Source organism: Lutra lutra, chromosome 8 (genome assembly GCF_902655055.1).
Source record: "Lutra lutra chromosome 8, mLutLut1.2, whole genome shotgun sequence".
NCBI lineage: Eukaryota > Metazoa > Chordata > Mammalia > Carnivora > Mustelidae > Lutra > Lutra lutra.
In genome coordinates, this window is record NC_062285.1 from 87,339,710 (window position 1) to 87,360,328 (window position 20,619).

Below are 20,619 nucleotides of genomic sequence, written 5' to 3' on the forward strand. Positions count from 1 at the left end.
TACATAATGATATTAATATTAAAAATAATAATACAGGTGGTGGTAAGTGCTATTAAAACAGAAAACAGGTTAAGAGGGAGAGAAAAGAAGGGATGTTTGCGTTTTGCAAGAGTGTGGGCTCGCAAATGCCATGAAATGTATTTTCATATAAGGATTATTCACCCGTCTCAACATTTTCTCTCCTCAAGGTCTTTCAATAACAGGATCCACTTTAATAAGAAATGCCCAACTCCTCGAACCTTCACTAGTTGTCATAAAGCACATATATTATCTTACTACACCATTTAGCCCTTAATTCCATTTGCCTTCCTTTGTTTCCCATTGTTTTCCCGGCAGCCTCGTGTACTCAGATCTTAAGCTTCTTGAAGGCAAGAACCCGGCCTTAAACTGCGTCCCGCACTCGCGCCGCCCCTAGGAAGCAGAGGCTGATTTGTGGGAAAGAGAGCAAGAGGTCTTACAATTCAAACTGCGGCTCCGCCTATGAGATGCTTTCCGCAGCCCGGTGCGGCCGCCCCCCGGGGGCACGGTCTTGCTCCCCACACCCCTTCGCGGCCCTTCCTCTTTGCTGTGCCCCACTGCGCCCAGCAGGAGGCGCCACGGACTCGGGTTAAGGCTTTCCCCCCTTCCTACCCCACTTCCCCCGGCACGTGACATGGGAAGCTGCCTCGGCCGGAGTCTTAGCAATAGGAGTGAGGGGGTGACGGGGTTTGGGGGTGGGGTGGGGTGGGGGGTGTGGAGAAAGAGGACGCGCACGCACACACACAACACCCTGGGAGCAGAAACATCTTCCCCAGCTTCGTGGGTTTCTCCTCCCACCCGAGCCAGTGTGTGAGAGGTAGGTGTGTGTGCGGGGGATGGGGGGCACGTTTTTGGGTGTGAGACCCAAATGCAGACCAGGCAACTTGTGATCTCCCGCCCAACCCCCGTCCCCGGTGATTAATACCCATTTTTCTTACTCTCCCCCTCCTCCCCCTCCTCGTCTTCCTCTCCCGCTGCCGCTCGGTTGACTTGCACAACGTGCCCCCGCCCGCTTCCCCTCCCCCGGCTCCGATCATCACCAACTGGAATCTGGGCTCCTGCCTCTCCACCCCCCCCCCACTTTTTTTTTTTTTTTTTTTTTTTTTTTTTTTTTTGAGAAAAGCAGGTCCCCCCCAACCCTTCTCAAAAACCACTTCCTTCGGCTTCTTCACCTCTAGGAAATCTCGGGGCTTTGCTCTTATCGAAAGTGCTCGTTAGGGTGATTTTTGATGACCACAGTCCAGAAGTGCTGGCGTCCGAATGCATTTTCTTTGGCTTCGCCACGAAGAGTCGTGAACTTCAAAACCCCGACACGGATTATCAATCCTGCTTTGCAGGAAAGGAAAACCCTCCATCCCTGGCCACCCTCCACCCCTCTCCGGAGATTCTGCAATCGCCCAGGCGCTCGGAGTCGGTACGTAAATACTCGCTTCGGAGTCTCCTGTCTCAGTGTTGGGGCTTGGGGGTGTCAGGGAGATAAAGGGTCGAAGCGGTGGAACCGTTAACTAACCTGGTGTTGGGTGAAGCTCTTGAATCCAGAAGAACCCGGCACTTGCTAATTTGGACGTGGCTTTAAAAAAAATATATATATATATATATATTTTAGGGTGAAAGGGGAAGGCTCTCTCTGGTCTTTTTTTGGGAGGGGTGTTAATCCCCTTACCGAACGGAGAGGTTGGGCGTCCGTGCCCCGGGCCGGAGCCACGCGCCGCGACCATCCGTCCAATCGACACGTTGCAGGTGAAGCCCCGTGCGCTGCACATCAGCGCGGCGGCGGCGTGAGTGTGCGCGGGGGTGAGTGTGCGCGGGGGGTGAGTGTGAGTGCGCGCGCGGGGGCGCGTGCGCGTCGGGGGCGTGTGTGTGTGCGCGCGTGTCAGTGTGCCCCTTCCAAGAAATGCCCAGTGTGCACCCAGTGCACAATCAGAACCCATTGAGCACAAGCCCGGGGTGGGAGGAGGCGCTGCCGCTGGAGACGATGGGGAGAGCGAGACAGACATGTCAGCAGCAATGCAGATGGGGCTGGGGGCCGCACTTGCTGGCGAGTTAAGTGGGGATTGTGTTTCTGCGTGTGTGTGAGTGTGTGTTGCTCCCTGGTGCCGCTTCTCCCTCCCTTCCTCCTTCCTTACCGCTTCCCTCCTTCGCTTGCTCGCTCCCTCTCTCCTCTTCCATTCAGGTTGGCATTCCCACCTCTCATCCATGCCTGTCCCAGGAATGGTATAGCCAGACCTTTTCTGAATTATTTATAGACTGGTGCCAGCTGTTTTCAATTCCTCTCGTGTGCACTCTGTGGGAAATGCGGGGTTTCCTCCCCCTTTTCCTTAAAACGAATTGATATCTTTTTCGGAATGCATTTTTCTCACCCTCCGGGGACACTCAAATCGAACCCTGACCGCCTCTTTTTCCCCCTTAGGAAGGGGACGCTTTGGGAATGACCATGCTTCACGGAGGGACAGAGCCGGCCCCCAGCTTCTCTACACAGAGCCTCCTCCTCTAAAGCTCCAAAAAGCAAAAACCGTAATTGCCAGAAGAATCATTTAAAAAATAGCCCAGCCACTAACCTCACATGCAAATGGAATAATTACTCTGGATTCTGCATTGTGAGCTGCTCTCCATATCCTGAATTACCTTTGAATTCAGTCTTTTTTTTCCTTTGAATTTGCATCTCTTCAAGACACAAGATTAAAACAAAATTCACGCTAAATTGGATTTTCAATTACCTTCCTTTTATTTATCCTTCGTCTTTCTTATGTGGATATGCCAGCGAGAAGAGGAGACTGGACATTCCCAACATGCTCACTCCCTTAATCTGTCCGTCTAGAGGTTTGGCTTCTACAAACCAAGGTAGGGCAAATTCTGTTTTATTTTCGCCTCACCTGGGGTAGGGATTCCTTGTTTATCTATCTCTTCTAATCCCTCAAGTGGAATTTTTGGAAGAAAAGGCGATAAGATAATAAAATAATGCTGTTTTGGGAAAAAAGGCTTTTTACAAAGGGGGAAATCTCCCATGTATAGCTTTGCTTTTCTCCTCTAACAGGTTTTGGGTTTTTGGGAGGCAGTGGGGGTGGATGTATGTAGGGACGGAAGATGCTGGGTGACATAAGGGTCTGTGTATGTAGACATGCATGGGAGACCTGTGTGATTTTTGAGTTAAATAGCATTTTATTCACCCAGGGCTATAGCTCTGATTTTTATGGGAATCTAGAAAAAAAATTTTTTTTCAGGCTAGCTTTTTCCCCTTGCCACTTCCATGCCCGTCTCCTGTCTCTATCTTCCTAGCCTTTTTTTTTAATGCCCTTTTTAAAAAAAAATGAAAATAATGATTACTGTGGTTGTTGCCCTGAAGTCCACTTGCTGTCTAAAGCATTCACATGGGGCCCAGAGATCCCGGGAGGCCTACTGCAGAGGGAAAGGTCTAGGTGGGGAATCTGGCTGGTCTAGGAACACCTGGAATTGAAGGATGCTGCAGTTTAAAAGGACTTCAGTCTTAAGCTTGCAAAGAAGGAATTCTGTCAAGATTCTTTTAATTGATATTTTTTCCCTGTGCTATTATTTTTGAGCTGTAAATTTCTCCTTCTGTCTCCACATCTATTTATACCCACACATCCTCCAAGCAAACTGTTACTTCCACACTCTTGCAAAATGGCTATCTTGCAGAGTTCTAAAATGCTGTGCATGAGGAAGGGGTGCAGAATTCGACACGTGAGTCTTTGTGTTAGACAAAGAGATGTGCCGTTTGCATGTGTTCGTCTCTTACCTTAAAATGAGAATGAAGACTTTAACCCTCCCCCCCATTAATTTTTACAGTATGTGAAATGTGGCTAGGCAGTATATATATATTTTTTATGTACTTGGAATAGCAGGAGAAACAGAAAAGACTTAGCTAATGACTCTTCAGCTAGGCACTCATGCAAGGCAAGACAACTCCTGAGGCCGTCAGACCATCCACAGGCTGGAGGGCTGTGATGGGGAGCTGGGGTGCTCTTCTCGTTGGTCCACTGACCATCCACCCCCAAACTCTGAGGGTGCCCAGATGCAGAAATCAGGTTGAGATGATGATCTTCAAAATCCAGTAGCAGAATCATGGGCATCAGTAGTCTTTCTGAAAGTATTCTCCCCTCGAATCTTTTATCTCTGGCATTTTAATGACTATACTTAGAAACAATACAAAATACTAAAGCGATTGGGGGAAGGAGAAGATCCTTGTCCTTCAACATCAGACCAGAAGATAGTTCTTCATTGTCCAGAAGGGATGGATATCATCCACATTCACTACTCCCCACCCCCCAGGTTTCCTTCTTTTGAGCATTTAACTGGTAATCTGTGCCCATCTGTACTGTCAGCAGAATGGGAGGGTGGGAACCCACTTTGAACCATGTTCTCACTGTGTCTACAAATAGCTGAGGTTATCTGGTGTGTGCTCACCTTATAGACACCTGAGCTGGTTCTCCATCTGCTTCTACTCCTTCAAGTGGGAGGATGTATTCTTAATTTTCCTTCAAAATAGAACAGAGGTATGGGTGAGAACAGCAACTCCATGTGCGGTGGTTTCCTACGTATAGATGAACAAGGTGAGGTGGGTGTCCCTAGGGCGTAGGACCCTTTTCTCTCTCCTGGTGTCTGCGATGGTGCCCTACAGGGACTAGACCCTTCCTCATGTTGGTTGGCGTCCAGGTTGACAGCAGGCCTTTGGACAGAGTCTCAGCCACAGTCTCCTAGAATGCTCATGGGATTAAGCCAGGTTCTAGGCCATCCTTACTTGGTCCTAAAGCTAGACAAAGGGTAAGAGGTTAAAAGGGGAGGGTGCTGAGGAAGAAAACAACTGGGTGGTAGGAAAGGTACAAAGAGAGGAGGAGCCATTCCAACTGTTGGTGGCTTATTAGGATTCAAGGTGGAATCACCACAGGTGGTCTGTACCTTTACCACAACCAAAGCCATTTTGGAGCCCTGAGGAGACAGGTGTGTTGCGTGCCTGTGAGCAATCTTGGCAAGGCTGTCTCTGGGCCACTGTTCTCTCTCTCTTTATTTTTCCCCTCATGGCACAAAGAGCTGACTGGGTTATATTTTGTCTTCTCTCCTTCTGCCACCCCCTATACAGTGTGGGTTACCTGAGGAAGAAATGTGCCTATTGGGGGGAGGAAGAGCAAATTTAATTTCAGCTGAGGAGTCTCTGTGATGTACAATTAAGAAAACAAACAAACAAAAAACCCCGAAAACTAATGGGAATAAAGATTTCTCAGGCAAGCCCGGCTAAGGAGTTTAGATTGGTGATTTGAAAGGAAGCAGAACAACATGGTTGCCTTCTGTCCCTGTGTGTTTCAGGTGTAGCAAAGCATGACGGGTCTGGGATCACAGAGCTATATGGCCACCCAGAGATACCTGTTCATATGTAAGGAGAGGAGCAGGGTGTGCCCCTCCATTGTCTCACTTCTCAGCATTGGTTCCATTCCTAGGAAGGGTATCTGTCTCAAGAGTCTTGCTTTGCTACTGCCTGTGTGTTGTTTCTGGCAGGGATAGATGCAGAGAAAGCAAAGAAGTAACGAGGCAAAATTAAGGGAAAGGAGGAGGACCAACACATTCTCTAGTCACTACTTTGCACACCAAGTGCCTTTCTTGTAGGCTGAATGCGAAGAAGAGCGACTCCTTCTGGTGAAGGGGTGAACAGCAGGTAGCTGGATTTTGTATTCCTCTTCATCTCCAGAAGAATGGCTTCAGAACCTGGACCCTCTTCTTTGACCTTCATGCACATGTACTAGCCTGTGCAAGGAGGGGCAGCGGGGCACCTGGGCGGCGAAAACACGGACTGAACTTGGTTGGGGGGGGGATGAGTGGCACTGGACAGGGAGAAACGGGACTGAGCTGATTCAGCCCTTGACCACACCACCATTGCCTTGTAAAACATTCTCCCATCTCCTCCATGAATGTGGTGAACCCGGGATGCAGGGCTTTGCCCCCCTATTTTCTTGCTCAGCAGTACGAAGATGAAGGTGACATGAACACCATGCTAACAAGTTAAAGCAAAAATGTCATGAATATTTATGGAATAGGATATATAGCAGGCAGGGGAAAGGACAGGTTGTATGTGAAGAAACCGTAGCAAAAACAATCAGCCTATAGAAGCCAGGGGCAGGAGGGAAGTCAGGGTGGAGCTCACCATTCTAAAGGTTGGCAAACTGTTGTTCTGAGCGATAGCCTTTTCTCCTTAATAAGGAGGGCAAGGGCTGACAAAGCCTCTCATCTCATGTAACTTGTTGGGGTCAGGAGTGGTTATGCTGGCAAGTGAGGTTCCTTTTCCCCACTGCCATTCTCCAGCCTCCTTAGAAATTCTAGAAATTTCTTCCTTTCAGTAAATTACATTTTTAGTCTCTGCTAGTGTGCATGCAATCGGATACGAGTGTCATCTCTATAAATAAATATAGATCAAAAAGAGTTACTGGTCTAATGAATTGTTCACATTTATTAAAGTGCATCCCCTCTTTAAAACCACAGAAGCAGTCTCTAGGGAGAGTAGATTAGTGGTTGAATTGATATGATCTTTCAGAAGGATGCCGAAGCTAGAAGAACCCAAGGCAGTCGGGATGAGGGAGGGGGCATAGCTCTGAGGAGGTGGGCTTCTGGGGGTGCGCCTATGGCTATTAATGGTCTATCTGTGGCCCTTACACAAGATCCATTGTGTGGATGTGCTTGTGGAGTTTTGTGAACTCGGAGAGGTGTGTTCAGGAACCTTTGGTTGGTTCGTTGATGTTCTCCATCTACCTTGTTTCTGTCTTTGCACTTCTAGTGTTTGCAGCTGAGGTTGGCAGAGAAGGTTGGCACAGTGCATATGTTGGCCCTCTGCTGAAGTCCTGCGTGACTGCCCTGAGCAGAATGGCTGCTCTGCCTTCTGGGCCTCACCAGGGCTGGTTCATGATCATTACCATACTTCAATCCTAATTTTGTTTTTATGCTCTGTTTCCCTAAGAAGTTTGTGAGCTCCTCGAGGACAGGAGAGATCTTTATTCATCCTGAAATCATTTGTTCTGAACACAGTGCCTGGCGCATGACAGACACTTGAGAAAGATATTAGGTGAGAGGAGGGCCTTAATTAGCAAATAAGGTTATCTGTTGTTGGTTCAGGTGGGCGTGGGAAGGGTTTGAAGTTACCATGTCAGGTGAGATCAAGAAGGTCAGAGCTTCATGATGGTTCAGAACGCGGTTACTCTGACCTTCTCATTTGATAGGTGAAGGAACTGAAATCCAGAGACGTGAGGTGATTGGCTTAGGTCGTGCTGCTCCTCGGTGGTCATGCTTCATGTCCCGCACTGCCAAATGAGACGCCGAGGTTATCTGTGGATGTCAGATGGCTACCTCAGCTTTTGTCAAACTTTCTCGTCTATGGGAATCACCTGGGGATCTTGTTAAACATGGACATTGATTCAGTAGGTCTGCGGTGGGGCCTACGACTCTGCATTCCTGACACTCTCCAGGGATGCCACAGCTGTGGGCCTGGGTCTACAATATTACTGAACCGAATTTTCTGTCATGGTTCACGTGGGCAGCTCTGCAGATGTGTTCTACTTTTGTAACTTTCAGAATTGCTGCCTTTTTTTTTTTTTTTCCCAAACAGAAAAGATCCGAGAGGAGCCTGTGTGTTTCAGTTCACCCACGTCCCCTCTTCTGAGTGTCTCCCACCATGTGTGTCTTTTTGCCTTTTATCCTCTGTGTGTTCTTGTTCTGGCCCTTTTCGTCCTCGATCCTTCTCTTTCTCTTAAATTCTTCTTCTCTAGATAGAGTTTATGTATTTATTAGTGTCTCTTAGTCTCTTCTCTTTCACGCCGTCTTCTTTTAACTTCATTTTTGTGTCTTTTGCTCCACGTCATTCAGCAAACGTTTGTTAGGAACCTGTATTATCGAACATGGTGTCACAACAAAGAATTAGCTCTGGTTTGTACCCTCCAGTAGCTCATACTTGAATGGGGGAGACATGTGTAAAGAGATTATTATCTGCTTAGGTAAGCTCTATGAGGTGGGAAGCCTGGAAGAATGAGGTGGGCTTCACGGAGGGGTTGACAGTTAAATTCTGTCTTTAAGAATAATTAGGATTGTAGAAGGGAGAATTGTCAGTTTAGGAGGATGGAGAGCAGATGGAGAGGCAAATTGGTATAAAAGGGCAAGCCTTCTGCTTTTCCTCATGTCCCTTAACCTGGGGAGGAGAGAAAACAGAAATGTGCTGGTTCTTGGATTAGGAATTTTGGATTCTAAATGAGGAGGCCAGAGAATAAAGTCAGGGTCTTCTGAAAAGGATAAGGCAGAGGCTCTCATTTCTGCTTTAGTGATTCTACAGTTAATGAATCCCACTCCTGTTTATTAGGCTCGCCTTTGGAATGAGCAAATGATACAATTTTACTCTTAGACCACTGGATTGCAACTAACTTTGTTGATGGCCATTATAAAGAAAGGGACAGCTGTTCGTTGGTTTGTGGCCAAGGAGAGAGCTGGATCCTAGCCCAGGCCAGGCTACTCGAAACGAAGGACCAGCCTAGCCCCATGTGTTTCCAACTAGTGAGGCTGAAAGTTGCCATGCTATTCAGACCCCAGCCGCTTTCTTTAATGGCAGAAGGAAGCAATAGAAGATAAGGGGCTCAGTTATTCCCAGGGAATTCACAGAATGCTTTTTGGTAGCCTTTTTAGCTGACCTGGTGTTTTGGAAGCCTTCTTCATGGAAATGTCTTAGTGTGGAGGGGATGGAAAGACACCTCTAACATTTGATTGAACCATAGGATGGGTGCCTCAGGGAGGATGGGTTTGACACGCGTGGTCCTCTGAATTTTATTTGCACATTTTTCTGCTGCCCATCCCTCTACCCTTTCACCCCACCTAAGTTGCACCTGTTTTCTGTGTACTGTGGTTTGTATTCCTTTCATTAGCGAAAGGATCCTAGGCTCCCCTTGTAGACTTTTTAAGGAGAGTATTTTGAGTCTGAAGTATCTGCATGAGCCAGTCTCAGCCCTGGCTGATTTGAGGGACATTTGTTCCCAGGTACCCTGAGGGGTGGGGCCGTGGAGGCACAGTGACAAGGCTGTGTGACAAGAGGGACCGGGAGAGGGGAGAGGAGGAGATGCCAGGCCAGCCCTGAGGGATCGGCAGACGTGGAAGGAAAGAGAAGTACAGGCTTTGACCCTGCTTAGAGTCCGGCTCTACAGGGAGAGGAACATTTGGAGTAGAGAGCTTCCTAGATGAGGAATTTAAGGTTTTGACTAATTAACTCACTTGACTCCTAAAAACCAGGCTGTGCTTCATACACGCCCTCCTCCATGTCTTTGTTCCCGGCCTTGAGAAGATGGTGAAGTTCCTTCTTGAGAAAGAAATGTCAAGTTCCCATTTCTCATTAATCTTTATATAGAGCCTATCAGGGTTTCAGCTGGTTTGAATTTCTGAGGAAATCAGATCTAATTTCTTTGTGAGAGGTGGGACTTCAGAACAACGGTGGGATAAAGTGTGGCATTGTTTGGATAGGGGGGAAGAGAGGCGTCGAAGAACTGGAAGCTGAGGTGATGGCTTTTATCCTCTACTCCAAGCTAATTGGACTCCGTGAAAATGTGTAGACATTGCCAAGCAATCCCCCCACCTTCTGGGGACCTCACTCTGTTCACTCAGCTGCCACGGTGGCTGGTGTCTTTGGGTTAGAAGCCACTGTGTTCCATGTATGTCCCAACGTGCACACACCCCATGTACCCATACACGCTAGACTTGCATGTGTGTTGGTATATTTGCATAGTGTCTTACCCACCAAATAGCAGCAGTAAAAAATAATCTGAAATGCATTAAATGTGTCTGCGGAGCTTAGGTACAGTAATATGTGTGTGTGTGTGCGTCTAACATGCGATAATAAGAATATTAATGCTCTGAGGCACCTTGAAGATGATCTGTCCCCCACAACGCCCATTTTATTTTATTTTATTCTTTTTAAAGATTTTTTTAAAATTTATTTATTTGACAGAGATCACAAGTAGGCAGAGAGGCAGGCAGAGAGAGAGAGGAGGAAGCAGGTTCCCTGCAGAGCAGAGAGCCTGATGTGGGGCTTGATCCCAGGACTCTGGGATCATGACCTGAGCTGAAGGTAGAGGCTTTAACCCACTGAGCTACCCAGGCGCCACACAACCCCCATTTTAAAGCTGTGCAAATAGCTCCAAGGTGTAAAGAAGACACACACCTGGGGCAGAGCCGTATCCCCTGACTTCCTTTCCAGTGCTTTCCCGTTCACTGCCCTGTCCCTCGAGTCCCTTCGGAATGCATGTCTCTTCTGTTAGCCAGTGGTGGGCATTTGCTCATCCATGTATCTTCAGAGCCCAGGGTTCTCCTTGGGGTGTCTTCAACAGTGTTAGGGATTTCCATGGTGTCTGGGGGCTGCCTGAATGATAACGGCCGTAGTGGTGGCCTTCAGGGTCAGAAGCTTCTTTTCGTTTCCATGTGTGTTATTTCACAGTGTGCGAGCTAGTGCCTCGGGGCCTCGATTTTCTCATTTCTGAATCAGTGGGACAGGCTATGCAGGCCTCCCGAATCCCAGCTCAATGACAGAATCACCTGGAGAGCTCGCACAGACATAAACAGAAGCAGCTCAACAACAAGAACACAAGCAAAACAGTGATGTCCATGCCCAGGCCAGACCCCACATTGTGAAATTAACATCTGTCAACAGGGGATCCAGGCAGGGGGCATTTAAAAATATTCCCCAGGGGATTCTCCTGTGGCTGAGAACCACCTGGCAATTTGATTGACGAGGCACCTGTTCTCTCTAAACATCACGGAATCCTAGTGCTTTAACCTCCAGAGGGAGACCCCATCGCCGTCAAGCAGATGCGTGCCTGATGGAGGGTCGCTGAGCTGGAGGGAGAAGAAGGGGCTGGTCCACGAGGGGGCTTAGTGTGCAGAGTGCACACAAGGGGTGCGGCCTGGCGTGGAATTAAGTAAGATCAGGGCTGTATTTATTCCTGAGCTCTCTCACCCTCGACGGAGGCCTGGTTGCAAAGTTAGGAAAGTTAGGGAGCTGCTTTCCCCAACACCTTTGAAACAGGTGTGGCTGTGAACTGGGGCAAGTGGCCCTGGGTTCTGCAAACCTCCTTCATTCCCCTTAGTCTTTATTGAGGGCGCCCCGTTTCTTGTTTCAGGGAGAAAGCCTCATTGCACTCCTTTCTGACACTGCCAGTGTAGGAAAACTATTAATAAATGGGGCTGGGTAAGCAGACCCTGATTGACTGGTGAGGGGTGTGAATGGTACAATTATCTTAGTGCTGGTTGGAATTCGCTAGCCGCGTCACCCTCCCTCTCAGTGCCTGAAGTGGAATATTAAAGGCACAAAGAGGAGGAAGGGGGTAGGAGGCATTGAGCTTCGTTCTTCTCTGACTGTAACTTTAATCACTGCTTATTAGGCTTAGCTGGGTTAATAGTTTCTCGCATCCTTCCTTTCGGGGTCCCTCCCTGCCCATTTTAAAATAAATGTGAGCCTAAATGTAGAGGTAAGAAAAGAGCAGATTTACGGATCTGTGTTCCTTTAAAAGAGACAGACCCGAGGAGAGTGAAAACACTAGTTCTTTCTTGGACATCTGTAAATAGTGGTTGGAAATGCGAGAGAAAGGTCATGAGTTGGTTTGGACTCTCATTGGTGTTTGGTGGGATATGCAGAGGTGGGAGGCATTAAATATTTAGGAGAAACCCAAGAAGTGTACTCACTGATCTGAATTTTTAGATAAATATTAGTTAACCCTCTGGACAGAAAACATCCCAATCACTGAGATACTGCAGCTGGTCCCCTTTGTGTTTCTTACGTAGGTCAGCTTTATCAGTGAGTTCTGGGGTGTAGGGGACCAGAATTGATATCTTCAGCATGCATGGCTCTCCTTTTTATCACCTCGTTAGAAATTCCAGAATTGTTTCCGGGCTTAAAGGGGGAAAGGGAAGAATTTCAGTCCTTATCTGGTTCTTTTTTTATGTCTGTTTCCTGGTTTTTCCTGCAACTCCCATAGGAAGGACTACAGAAGAAATCCTACCCTGGCCAAATATGGGTGCTCAGATACAGAAGGTCTTTCTTGGGTCAGAGAATATTGGTCCCTTGGATATTTGAAGAAAAAGTACTGAATGGGTTTTCTTAGAGCCTGCATACGGAAGAGAAATCACTTTTGTTTGTTGATGAATTTGTCATTTTTCTATGAGAACAAGATTCATGCTTTATGTCACTTTATGTCCTCCGTGCTTAGCAGAATGCTCTCCGCACTTGGGCAGTGCTCAGAAAATGCTGGTTGTCAATAAAGATGATGATGAAAACGAATGTGCATTGAGGATGAAGTTGACATATTTATACCTTTTATGTTTCCATTTCCTTTCCATCCAAGCACGTCTCAATGCTTTGGGTGAATTCTACTGAAGTTGAATGGATGAGAGTATCTTTTATGCTAGCTATAGGCTAGGCTGACCGAATGAAAATATACCCATTTCTTAGTGTCTCCCCTCTTTGATCTTTATTTTACATTGTGTTCAAAGAGGATGTTTCTTCAAAAAGCTCTGACTCGTCACTAATTATATTTTTCCCCTTTCCTTCCAATTCCGTGTCAATACTGTCCATTCCTCCAGTCCGTCCCAGAGGCTCTCTCACCCATGAGGTCTTGCTTGATCTTCTCAACTTGAAATAAGCTCTCCCAAGTTGTTGGTTCACATACTATTTTTATTTTCCCTTTGCTTGTAGCCCTTTTCTTATGCTGGCTTTGGGGGCAGATCCCTTGAGGGCCTTTTCATCTCTATCCCCCAATCACCTTCACTGCACTGGGCTTTCTGGAACGAATAGGATCATGGTTTTGCGCCTTCTCCACATCTCCTTTCTAGTCTGCACAATTTGCAAAGATGCTTTGATTTCAACATAAAATTCAAGGTTGTCTCTGAAGTGCATGAATGATCTTTCAGTTGCCGTGGCAAGGAGTCTAGTTTATTGATAAATCTACATTCGTGCAACTGAGACAGAGGTGGGGGAAAGGTGTGAGAAGGTCCAGGGATGAGATAGTCAGAATCCGTAGACCATTTTAGAGATAAACGGTGGAATGAAAATGTTAAGAGTTATTGTCGTCGGCCCAAACATAATAGTATTCCGAAAGGCGTTGTCTTGCCTTTGTTTAAGACAATCTTCCGTTGAACTTGAATTCCCTGGAATTGGCAATAGATATTTGTGGTGTGCCCATGATAGCCTGGGTTATGTTAACATATGTTATCACATTGAATCCTTACCACAAGGCTGACGTTATTTTGTTTCTTGGGTGAAAAGAGTGAGAATTAAAGAATTCAAGGTTGCACAGCTGTGAGCAGCAAACCAGGCTTCCAACTACATCCATGATTGTAACTCTTTGCTCTTTATTTTGTTTTTTTTTTTTTTTAAAGAATTTTATTCATTTATTTGAGAGAGACACACAAGTGGGGGGTGGGGGGCAGAGGGAGAGGGGAGGGAGGGAGAGGGAGAAGCAGGCTCCCTGCTCAGTAAGGAGTCCAATGCGGGTCTTGATCCCAGGACCCCGGGATCTTGACCTGAGCTGAAGGCAGACGCGTAACCAACTGAGACACCCAGGCACCCCACCCCTTGCTCTTTAAATTATAAGGAGCCGCCTCTATTCAAAAGAACGTTAAGGGTTTATGTTGTATGTAGAGGAACCTGTAAGTACCATGTACGTTGAAACCTCAGCTGAGGTGACTTCTCGATCATGTCTCTTTGCATCTTGCTTTTGGCAAAAAGCAAAGTTGTTTTCAAATGAAAAATATGGAACCCTACAGAATAGCCAAGCTCTAGACCTTACTTTAATTCAGTAAGGGCCAAGGTGAGGGATTCGTGGCACTGGCAATCAGCATCTCTTTCATTTCACATGGTGCTTAAGGCTGGGACACCATCTTCTGAGCCCAGTTCTACCCATCTTTACATACACACCACCTCCAAACTTGAACTCTTCACCCTTTAAGAGGAAACAGTCCTTTCCTACTCATTTGATTGTGGACCTTATGAAGAATGCTCATTTTCTGGTGCCCATTTCTTTCTCAGGCACTTGACTACTACTTTGGGTGGAAACAAATGGCTAGAGTAAGAGAATGGCAGTCAAGAATACGGCTTTGTTGTTAGGGTTTGATTATTAATAGGATTCATTATTGCTCTGTGGGTAAGACCCCCCCCCCCTTATTCCAAAACAAATATGAGGGAGCAAGTTTTGTTTCAAATACTTGGATTGACTCAGAGGGCAGTTTATATATAAACATATAATACAAAGGTTAAATTCTGTGTATTTTTCTAGCCAAGGCAGGACAGCCTCTCTTGGCACCACAAAGAGTTCTGGTACCTTAGCCCTACCACATGCATGTTTTTACACTGCTTTCCAGTGACTCCAAGTACAGTGGTATTGAGGAAGGAACAGTGTGGCCCTTGGGCCAGGAAACCAGGTCTGTTCTCACCCTTGGCTCCATTCTGTGTGATTCGGGCAGATTCATAACCCTGCTGAGTTTACTTCCTCATCTGCAAAATGACATCTTCAGGGGGGACAGGTATTACCTTGTGGGTCACATGAGGAAACATCAAGAATCCCCTCAAACTACAAGTTTAATCTATGCACTTACAATGTTGTTATCCCTATCCATCCTGCTCGCAATAACAGCCTACAGTGGCCTTTTGTGTAGTGCACCTGCTCCCGGTGGGCAAGAGAAGAGGAAATATTTGTTGGAGAAGATAGGCAAGTGGGGGTCAAGTCACCAGTATTCCCAGTGCAGAGCAGCTCCAAGGTGTTGTGACCTGTGGTTGTTAATCTTTGGTCCATGTCTCCACAGGTTCTCTGCAACCGTATTTATCTAGAAAACGAGAGAAAAACTTGTCAAAAAGGAGAGCAAGAGGACTCTTTCTAACTTTATGTATAGAACTTTTTTTTCCGGGTGTATCTTTTATCTTTACTTGACCCAAGAAGAGTAATTAGCGATGGAGATGGTGACACAAGCTAAGGAAAGCTTAGCCACGAAAGGCCGTTGTACCCTTAGGCCTTTGCTCCTGCCTCTCACTGTGTCGGCAGTGCCCTCTGCAGCTTCCGTCCCTGGCTTCAGTCCTGTTCAGCCTTCAAGAGGCAGCTCAGGGATCCTCTGCTCCAGGTCTTTCTGGCGCCCCCGGGCCGGGGGCACTGCTGTCTTTGTGCACCCATAGATCCCCAGTTTGAGATGATGCCTGCTGCGTCTCTGTCCCACCCCCGCTTTGCCTCCTCTGATGTAAATTTCTCAAGGGCAGAAACAGCCTCCCCTCTCTGCCCTATGTGTACCTAGCAGAGTGTTGGTCCCTGGTGGACATGTAATAACAGCTGCTTACGTGGCATGAGGGCCTACAGGCTCTGTGCTCCGTGCTTTCTGTGCATTTGTGAATTTAGCAGTTACAACTACCCTCGAAGGTAGGCATAATTATTACCTACATTTTATGCATGAGGATTCTAAGGCACGGAGAAGTTAAGACATGCCTAGCTCGAGTGGCAGAGCCAGGATTTGAACCCAGCTGGCTGGCTTGAGCTCACATTCTTCAGCTTTATGCTCTACAGCTTTATAGTAAGTTTTTATGGTTGCTCTGAATGATCAGAGACTTAGAGGAAACATATTGTGTGTCTGGTTTTACATAATGACGACAGTAGAAGGAAGAGCAGACAGGGCACAGTGGGACTTGAAGAGTGGTTAGGACTTGGATCTGTAGGAATATTTGTGGACCTCATTCTCCTGATGGGCTAATTAAATAAAATAATATAAAATATTAATATATATATTAAAAAAATACCCGGGTCTTCCAGAACACATGGAAAGCTGGTTAGTATAGTTATTGTTGAGTTTTGAATGAAGCGGGCTGTGTTTATAGAACTTGTGCTTCTTTTTTTTTTTTTAAGATTTTATTTATTTATTTGACAGAGAGAGATCACAAGTAGGCAGAGAGGCAGGCAGAGAGAGAGGAAGGGAAGCAGGCTTCCTGCTGAGCAGCGAGCCCGATGCGGGACTCGATCCCAGGACCCTGGGATCATGACCTGAGCCGAAGGCAGCGGCTTAACCCACTGAGCCCCCCAGGTGCCCCAGAACTTGTGCTTCTGACCTGCTTGCTGTTTCCTTTTGGTTTCTTCCATTTTCCTGGCCACTGGTTCCTCCAGGAGCATGTTAAGGGTGCTGGGATCCGTGTACTCCTCCATCCATTCTTACTGCAGCCCGGTATGGTGATGGGTGTAGGAAAACAGTAACTGAGACCAAGAACTCACGAGTCAGACAGTCAGGGTTTCTGTTGTTGCCGCTGTTAGTTTCATGGGCGAATGTCTTCAGTTCTCTCTATGCCATAAGATGAGGTGTTAATCATTCTGGCTTTTCAGTTACTGGGAGAGTTAAGCAAGTTGTTTCATTTTGAACAGTACTTGTTACAGAGTACTGTAACATTGTAACAACAATGCTTACGTGTAACATGTAAGCATTCAGTAAGTGCTAACTACTTTGATGGTCCCTGGTCCCAACCAAGTCAGAGCCAGTTTGGGTGACAAGGGTATAATGTAGATGGCGGTTGTGTATGAATTAGAGGCTTCCAGGTCAAGACTGGCATTGACTTCTTTGAGTATCTCATCAAATCATAACAGGCAAGAGAAGAATATAGGGCCATGAGCTGACATGTTTCTAGAATGTTGAGAGGACATGACTTCTTAGTGCAAAAAAATGCAGAAGGTACCCATGGATGGGAACGAGTTAATCAAGGATTTGAGGATTGAAATGAGCTCTGGGCAAAGTGACCATGAACTGATCAAACATAGGACAAAAGGAAAAGCTATAAAGAAGTATGCAAACAAATGTAAATTTTGAGAAAGAAAGGAATGGTTTCAATGAAAGAAGGTAACAGAGGCAAAGACAAACCAGCTTGGATGTAATAATGACCATCATTTGCATTTCTAGAGTGCTTTACAGTTTTCTAAGGGCTTTCTCATATGTCTTTCTTCATGACACATGTCTTTCTTCACGACACATTCTTTTGGTCTTCCCAAGAACCCACTAGGAAGAATTCTGGGCAGAAGGTCTTATCTCCATTTTACAGATGAAGAAATAGAGGTATGAAGTACTCTAGCAATTGTCCAAATTTGCACTGTCGGGAAGAAAAAGGGGTGGAACTCAGCTTCAGCTTTTCTGAATCCCAGATCCCTTCCTTCTCTGCCTCCACCTTGAGAGAGCCAGAGGGAGCAGCTTGTTATCATGGTTGAGAAGCTTGAAGGAAGTCTAATTGGATAAACAAAGAATTTATTCTAAGAAGAAAAAAAAATGACTTTCACGGGCAGGTGAAGATGTTTAGAATTTGTAAAAGTTGTGAAACCTGAAATGGCAAGGTCACATATTATACAAAAGGTAAAAAGGGTTTGGAACATGAGAATTATTATTTCACTTCTTTATATTTTTCTTTATGTTCCAGGATTTCTACAATACAGCACATTATTTTCATATTCAGAAAAGATGAGCTAGGAAACAAAAGCAAGAACTTTAATTATATCAGGAATTAGATAGAAGGAAATGGGGAAAAGTCATCTGCATACCTGCAGGAGTTGCATTCTTACATTCTTAGAATAGGGAACTGGTTACTAATATAGTCACACGTGTATGTGTTTGTGTGTGTGTGTGTGTGTGTGTGTATAATCTGGATTCTGTCATGAGTTAGGGAACCTAAAACCCAGTGAAAATTGGAGAGGATTTTATTTCTTAATTTTTAATTTTTATTTATTTTATTTATTATTTTTTTGAGAAGGAGAGTGTGCGTACACGCACAAGCAGGGGACAGGGGCAGACAGAGAGAGAGAGAGAGAATCTTAAGCTGGCTCCACCCACAGTGGGCAGCCCATCGCGGTCTTTATCTCACAACCTGGAGGTTATGACCTGACCCGAAATCAAGAGTGGGACACTTCACTGACTGAACCACCCAGGTGCTCCTTTATTATATACTGTAATTTAAATTCAAGTTAGTTAACATATAGTGTAGTACTGGTTTCAGGAGTAGAATTTAATGATTCATCACTTACATACAACACCCAGTGCTCATCACAACAAGTGCCCTCCATAATGCCATCACCCCATTTAGTCCATTCCCCACCCCATCCACTCAGCAACCCTCAGTTTGTTCTCTGTAGTTAAGAGTCTCTTATGCTTTACCTCCCTCTCTCTCTCTCTTTTTTTAACCTTATTTTATTTTTCCTTCCCCTCCCCTGTGTTCATCTGTTTCTTAAATTTCATATGAGTGAAATCATGTGGTATTTGTCTTTCTCTGACTGACTTATTTCACTTAGCACAATACCCTCTAGTTCCATCCATGTCGTCACAAATGGCAAGATTTCATTTCTTTTGATGGCTGCATAGTATTCCATTGTATATATATATATACCACATCTTCTTTACCCATTCATCTGTTGATGGACATCTGGGTTCTTTCCATAGTTTGGCTATTGTGGGCATGTGCCCCTTTGAATCAGCATTTTTTTTTTTTTGCATCCTTTGGATAAATACCTAGTAGTGCAATTGCTGGATCATAGGGTAGTTATTTTTAACTTTTTGAGGAACCTCCATATTGTTTTCTGTTAGCTGCACCAGCTTGCATTCCTACCAACAGGACAAGAGGGTACCCACTTCTCCGCATCCTTGCCAACAGCTGTTGTTTCCTGAGTTGTTAATTTTAGCCATTCTGACCTGTGTGAGGTAGTATCTCATTGTGGTGTTGATTGGGGTTTCCCTGATGCTGAGTCATGTTGAGCATTTTTTCATGTGTTTGTTGGCCATTTGTATGTCTTCTTTGTAAAGTTGGAAAGGATTTCAAAACACCAGTTAAGAGTGTAATAAATAACCTCAGGTCTTGATGGCACACTCTAAAATGCCTCCAACCTAAGGCCACTGCAGGGCCAGAGGCTGCCCTTTGAGAAAATCACAGAGGCCTGGAAAGATACCTGAGGGCCAGCTTATAACATTAAAAAAAGAAGAGATGATGTCTGGAAATTATAAGTGTTAGATTGGAAAAAATATCAAACATAATAGTTAGTAACCAAAACCTTGAGGAGACCAAGGTACAGTAACTATCCAAATGGTTTTTGAAAGAACAAACCCTTTGGGGTCTGTGGTTTTAGGAGGAGGACAGGCTTGGAAGGCTGTAAGAAACTGACTTAGGCAATTAAGAGAAAGAAAAAGTAATGAAAGTTTTAGATCCGACTTCCCCTGAGAGTCTGTCTTTTAAACAGGAAATACGGGGTAGGCTAAGTAGTTGGTGCTCAAAGTGGAGCCCCATGGAGAATGGCTGCCCGCAGAGGTGACGCCATAGCCCCATGGCTTGTTCACAGCTGGGCAGCCCTTGGGTTGAGGTGGGGACCATGAAGTGCCCTGCCTGCCTTCCACATCTGAATGGAAGAAGGGCTGTGCTCCTGTGAGGGGCGAGCCAGTGTTGTGTCAGGGTTGGCTTCCCAGCTGTCAGAACAACCCTTCTTAGGGCCCCCAGGCACCATGCTACCAGGCCCATTGGCTGCTGTGTCTCTGCCTCCCCTCCCGCTGCCCATCCGCATGCTGTGTGTGATCAGCAATGCCCAAAATGTCAGCTCTGGATACTCTTTTCAGAAAAACCCACCTTGCTGGAAACACTCCCAGTATGCCACACAAAGCGTGAGGGTGTTGAGGACCCCTGAGGCCCATCCATGGGCGCCAGCTTCAGAACCCTTGCTCTAGATCACGTGTCCTGGGCCCGCCCTGGCAGATGTTCCTCCAATTATTTGTCTCTGGAAGGTGGGGACCTCAGGGAAGAATTTTCCTTGGGAGCCCCACTCCTTTGTTCTGCCAGGATTAACCAGCCTCATGAAGTTATTTCCAGAATGTTTATGAGGCCTTGGGCTAAGTGCAGGGCTCTGGGCTCTTTTTTTTGTTTGTTTGTTTGTTTGCTGTGGTATCAGGCGAAATGCCTGTCCTCTAAGAGCTGACAGACCAGGAACTGAGATTTGGGCAGAGCCAGCTGGAGAAGGAGGCAAAACTGAAGTGTCTTTAACATGGTCTATACCAAGTGAGGTAGGAGCGCTGGCCATCTGGCCATCTGGCTTAGACTTGAGTGAGCCAGTGTGGCCACTTGGGAGCTGGGCTGAAGTGCTCTGGAAGGAGTGTAATTCGGATGAAACTGACGTAAAGGAACAGTAACTTCATGACTCTCCCTACTGCGACAGCCTTCTCCTCATCTATCCCAACTGCCTCCTGACTCTTGTCGAAGGCCTTGAGAACAGATTCTAGCCAGAGATGAATTCTCCTTTGGGACCCCAGAGTGACGACTTCTTGATTTCTTCTAGAATCCCCCTCCCCTTCCAATGGAGTTGAGATTCAGTGGAGATAACATTTTTAGATTTCCTTCTTGCCTTCTCACAATTGGAGCCTTGCTTCTTGTTTTCTCCTGGGTGCCTGGTAGTCCCTTTTCAGGACACCTCAGGTAACAGTGTCCTCAGCATCTCTAAGCTGGTACTGCTGTGACTTTTCAGCCAAGGCAGACCTAGATTTTGAATAACGTAAGTCCAGAGGTAGACTGAAGCACCGTGACCACTGCTCAGAGAAGCAGCCCAT

At 46.1% G+C, this 20,619-nt stretch overlaps 1 protein-coding gene across 1 annotated transcript in view; it reads left to right on the forward strand.

Moving 5' to 3' along the window:
• The first annotated feature begins 769 nt into the window (after positions 1–769).
• GRIN2B (glutamate ionotropic receptor NMDA type subunit 2B) overlaps positions 770–20,619 on the forward strand; it is a 401,782-nt gene continuing 381,932 nt past the window's right edge. Inside the window, exons 1-3 of the mRNA XM_047743465.1 lie at positions 770–835; positions 1,197–1,432; positions 2,429–2,859. The gene's annotated coding sequence lies outside the window, so the exon portion shown is untranslated. The remainder of the gene's footprint in view (positions 836–1,196; positions 1,433–2,428; positions 2,860–20,619) is intronic.